The sequence below is a fragment of the Adiantum capillus-veneris genome, chromosome 19 (assembly GCF_014529385.1).
Source record: "Adiantum capillus-veneris isolate H3 chromosome 19, ASM1452938v2, whole genome shotgun sequence".
Lineage (NCBI taxonomy): Eukaryota > Viridiplantae > Streptophyta > Polypodiopsida > Polypodiales > Pteridaceae > Adiantum > Adiantum capillus-veneris.
Window position 1 is genome coordinate 124,082,279 of NC_140949.1, and position 5,302 is coordinate 124,087,580.

General features: G+C 42.9%; 1 pseudogene; it reads left to right on the forward strand.

The window, feature by feature from the left end:
- The first annotated feature begins 4,461 nt into the window (after positions 1 to 4,461).
- LOC147434796 (large ribosomal subunit protein uL14x/uL14z/uL14y pseudogene) lies at positions 4,462 to 4,864 on the forward strand (annotated as a pseudogene).
- The last annotated feature ends 438 nt before the right edge of the window (positions 4,865 to 5,302 follow it).

Consider the following 5,302-nt stretch of genomic DNA (forward strand, 5'->3'; position numbering starts at 1 on the left):
TCTAGAGCTTTCCAAAAACTTCTAGATTCTTTCGAAATCTTCTCCATGTTTCTAGAAACTTCTAGAATCTTCTAGATCCTTCTGGATTCTTCTAGAGCCTTCTAGTGATGATGTAGGAGATGATGTAGGTAGTGACTGACTCTCAAGCATCCATGACACCCTTAACTCTCAATCTATAAGTCCAAATGACATGAAATTTGGTGTATGTGCTCAACATGGGGGTTGCCAATCACGAGCAAAGAAAACCGAGCAAAGCTAATTTCGAAGTAAATATGAGAAACACCCTTGACAAATTGATGCAAGCGCAAGCTATATTGAAAAAAATAATCATGACTTGTTGGATTCCACCACACAACACCTCAACTCAAAAGGAAATTACCCAACACCTATTAAAGCTTATCACACCTTTAAATAAGCCACTACTGCAAGTCACATATTTTGTCCAAGAGTTCCCATCAAATTGTTGTTGCTTACCATACATGCTTGAGTTGTCACATTGTGGTGGCATCTCAAAAGCAATATATCCATCATATTGTAATGGAAGCTCACAAACATGCTTTATTTCTTGAGCTTGAATAAGTGCGATGGTAATGTTAGTGCAATGGTAGGCATCTAATGATATCAACTAGACTTATCTAGCGATGGATGTTGTCTTGGAGATCCTCTTTGATAAATACTGGTGAGATCTTGGAAAAAACATTGCTCTATATTGGAGAAGTAAATATAATAACCTTGTAGAACTAAGAAACCTCATGATAAATAGCATAAACATGCTCTCCCATATTATTTTCTATGTGCCAAAGCTTTCCATACTCTCCTGACAAAGTGAAAGGACCTTGCAAAAATGTGTCTCTAGTCTTTGGCCCAAAGGAATAGTGCTACCATAGATAGCTAAGGTCTCCCGCCCTCTCATTTCAAATTCCTTTCCTCATCAACTGACGCTTGGCTAATCTTGAAATTCTCCCTTGCATTAAGTGGGAAAAAAATGTGCATACCGACCAACAAAAAGCATTGCATGTTAGAACCTTATAGAAGTGCAAAGTCTTTAGGGAGTGACATGAAGGACCTTCTTATGAGGCTAATAGGCATGTACTTTTTTGTTGCTACATGTAGGCTTCTATGAGCTCTCATGCTTTCTCATTGAATTTTTCTATGATGGCATAGATAAGTCATCCCAACAGTCATGTTACCTTTCTACTAACAAGCTACCAAAGAAAGGAGACTTTGAAGCCCAACTAATTGCATCACTTACTCTAGTATCCAATCTTCCACATCCTTTTCAATATTTTGACTTGCCTGAACCACTATTTTTTTTGACAAAATTGTCAATATGAGCTGTGCACCGTCGAATGGATGGCTGAGGCCTCTTTGAGGAATTCCGGCTGGTATTCCTACAATGGGAATCAAGAGAGAGTTTTTTCTCTATTTCCCTAGATTTGCTTCTGGAGTCGAGCCAACATAGCGACAAAGATGAGCACAATGAACACTCGAATTGTAACATTTAATGGCCTAAAATCTTATGTGTAGCGGAAATTAGCATGAACATAGTGGGCATTTCATTAGAATAGATTCCTAATGAGAATTACAAGAGTGCTTGGGTGGAGAGAGCAACAAAAAGCATAACACCTAGTTAGATAGCATCGACAATACTTTCAAAAGAGAGAGCAATTAAGCTATTGACAACAGTTGAGGACCGGATTTGCATGGAGCCGGTCCCCCCTCCAAAAGGCTTTGTATTATGGTTTCTCCCATCAAGAGAGACATTGTACAATACAATTCTTTGTGTTCCTTCAAGACTAGCTAGTGCAATGAAGATGGAAGCTTCATACACCAAGCAAAACACTTAATCAAACACAACTTGAATTATCCCCGTTCTCAGACCCAAGACCTCAAACACCTTCGAAGATGGTGAGAGCTAGCAGGGTATGAGAGTAGATTGAGAGGAAAAAGAAGTATCTTACGAGAAAGACGTACATCTCCTCACATAATCACTCATATTAGCATAGCTTAGCTTAGTAATTAGCTTGGTAGAGAAGATGAGCATGCATTGAAGCTTGGTTCTTGGTTGGATTTGCATCCACATGCCAAGAGAGTGTTGATGTAGGCTTCTATCTCACAAGCTTGGAGTAGGTGATGAGCTCTCCATTAAAGCTTGGGAGGAGATAGAGTATTTTCCCTTCACACATAGTCAAGTGTGAGAGTGTGTGTGTCAATGCCAAGCAAAAATCAGGCCCCCCTCTCTCTTGGGCGAGCCCTAGCTGCTAAATAGGTCTGGCTTTTGCCTCATTGGACCTCCCCGGGTCAAGCCAATAGGAATTAAGCAGCATAAGTGATAGCCTTTAGACATGTGTCCCCCTTTCCCCTTTTGTGAGAGCTTTAGATAATTAAATAATTAAACAAAACTCTCATTGGACCCCTTTGTCTCCTGGCCAATAGGAATCAGGTAAGCCATGGGGCTCCTGAATGCTCATTGGACCCTTTGGGAGACTGCCCAATAGTCTTTTAGGAGACTTATTTCTCATTGGTTTCTTTTATTAAATGTTTTTAAATTAATTAAACTACATTTACTCTAGCTTAATTCTCATTGGTCCACTTCAAGGGTCTTCCAATAGGAATTGGGCACACCTTGTGGGCATCTGGCCTAGGGAGCTGACATGTGTCCCTCATTCCCTTTGTGTAAAGGGAGCCTGTGTGTGTGTGTGTGGCTTTCTCTCTCATCCCCTAGCTTTGGGGCTCGCCCCCTCCCATGTAGGGATGTGCAAAGACTTTTAGGGCACACACAAAGCATCCAATTTTCCCTAGGGTTGACCTTTGGACTCAACCTTTGAATTTTGGAACCTTAGCATTTTGGAAGTCTTAATGGGCTGAACCTTAGAGTCTTTTTGGCCCATTGTTTCACATGGCTCTTTTGCAGATGGCCCCCCCTTTGGATCCCTATTTTCCCTCCTTTGGATCCCTACTGTGGCCGGTCTGCTAGCTTAACCAATATTCTAGCTTTTTCTCCCTTGGCACTTCCCCACATTAATTGATCAGTTTAATATGAGAAAATCATTTAGGAGAATTAGATATTGATTATTATGACACGAATGCAGATATCAATCATTACCCAAATCTTCACCTGATAGCTATGTGTCCAGTAGAAAATCGTTGCTCATGCAATCCATCATTAGGCGAAGAATACAATGCTAGTGACGAGGGTGGAAACAAAATGCATTGGGTAGCTGAAGATGGGGAGATAGAGCTCAAGCTTGAGCTATGCATGACACGGATGATGCATTGTGAAGGAGAGATGCTTCCATGGAGAAAGGGTGACCAGTGTCGTCATCACGCCAAAGCCAAAATTTTGGACACAAAAGGATCATATACCACATGCCTTTCGGAACAGATGGTCAAAGAAAGTGAGCAACTAGATGGAGCCATTATGGAGTAACAATATTAGTGATCAATACTTGAAATGTGGAGTAATGAGACATCAAATGCTACTTGACCACAAAGTAATGAGAGACACACGCTATTACTGCTTCCAAGTTATCCTCTACTGTGTAGCATGGGATGTAGCCACCCCCCTTTGCGTGTCTCCACCATTGTGAAACGTGCCAAAACCCGTCTCGCCTGTGCGGATCACTAGTTCCAGCATGCATCCTCCCATCCTGATCATGGGCTACACCCATTAAGTAAAAGGCTAATGGAATATCATGGGTATAGGTTCTCTTTCTCTCTCTTAGGCCACTACTTACATTTGTATGATGCATTGTGGCTCCATCTGGATCGCTCTCTCAATAGTCTCTTCCCTTACGAAACATGTCAGAACCAGTCCGCACCGGCGTGGAGTTGGTTCCAGCATGCATCCTCTTGATAATAGGCTGCATCTCTACCTACCATGCCGACGCTCATCACATCTCTCTCTCTCTCTCTCTCTCTCTCTCTCTCTCTCTCTCTCTCTCTCTCTCTCTCTCTCTCTCTCTCTCTCTCTCTCTCTCTCGCTTGGGTACATAACCCGTAGCACGTAGCTTGAGAGCCAATAAGTCTCTCTCTCTCTCTCTCTACCAAAAGTTTAAAAAAAAGCTGCTGAAACCAGGCGCGGACTGGTTTCAACAGTTTTTTTAAAAAGCTTTTGGTAGAGAGAGAGAGAGAGAGAGAGAGAGAGAGAGAGAGAGAGAGAGAGAGAGAGAGAGAGAGAGAGAGAGAGAGAGAGAGAGAGAGAGAGAGAGAGAGAGAGAGAGAGAGAGAGAGAGAGAGAGAGAGAGAGAGAGAGAGAGCCGGCGCGGACTGGTTTTAACAGCTTTTTTTAAAGTTTTGGTAGAGAGAGAGAGAGAGAGAGAGAGAGAGAGAGAGAGAGAGAGAGAGAGAGAGAGAGAGAGAGAGAGAGAGAGAGAGAGAGAGAGAGAGAGAGAGAGAGAGAGAGAGAGAGAGAGAGAGAGAGAGAGAGAGTCTCTTGTTCTTTATGGTGCCGCAATGACCATGTCGAAGCGAGGGCGCGGAGGGTCGTCAGGACACAAGTTTCGGATGTCGCAGACAACACAAGAGCAGTTGTCAACTGTGCAGACAACACAGGAGCCAAGAACTTGTACGTTATCTCTGTCAAGGGTGTGTGGGAGACATGGTGATGGCCACTGTTAAGAAAGTAAGGGCTGATCTCCATAAGAAAGTGATGCTTGCCATCATTGTTTGCCAAAGGAAGCCCTAGAGAAGAAAGGACGGTGTCTTCATGTATTTTGAAGAGAATGCTGGTGTGATAGTAAACCCTAAGGGCGAGATGAAAGGATCTGCAATTACTGGTCCTATTGGTAAGGAGTATGCAGACTTGTGGTCAAGGATTGTCAGTGCTGCAAATGCAATTATGTTAAGGCGGTTACGCCGCTAGCGGAAGCTAAATAGCGAGAACTCAACCAACAACACAATTTGTCAGACGAGGACTAAGCTTGACCCGCAGGCGCATGGAAACAACTAGGTGGGTGTCAAATCACCTACTCGACCTTCTAATGACAATCACTACTAAGGAAATCAAATCTAAGTTCTAAAATACGCAAGTGACTGAAATCCGTACTACGAACGAATGCTATACGAAACAGGATCTAGAATCATTGAATCGATCTCAAACTCAAGGGGAAGTCTATGCACTAGGTAAGAACAACACCCTAAAGACTTGGAACTGCAGAATCAACCTATAATCACTCCGTGCGGTAAACGCGTATGAAGACAGGCCGAAAAATATAGGTGGCCGAAACTTGACCCCGATGGTACTAATGCGCAGCTCTACTCGTTGTGGTTCTATAGATATGCTGCACGCTCTATTCCGACA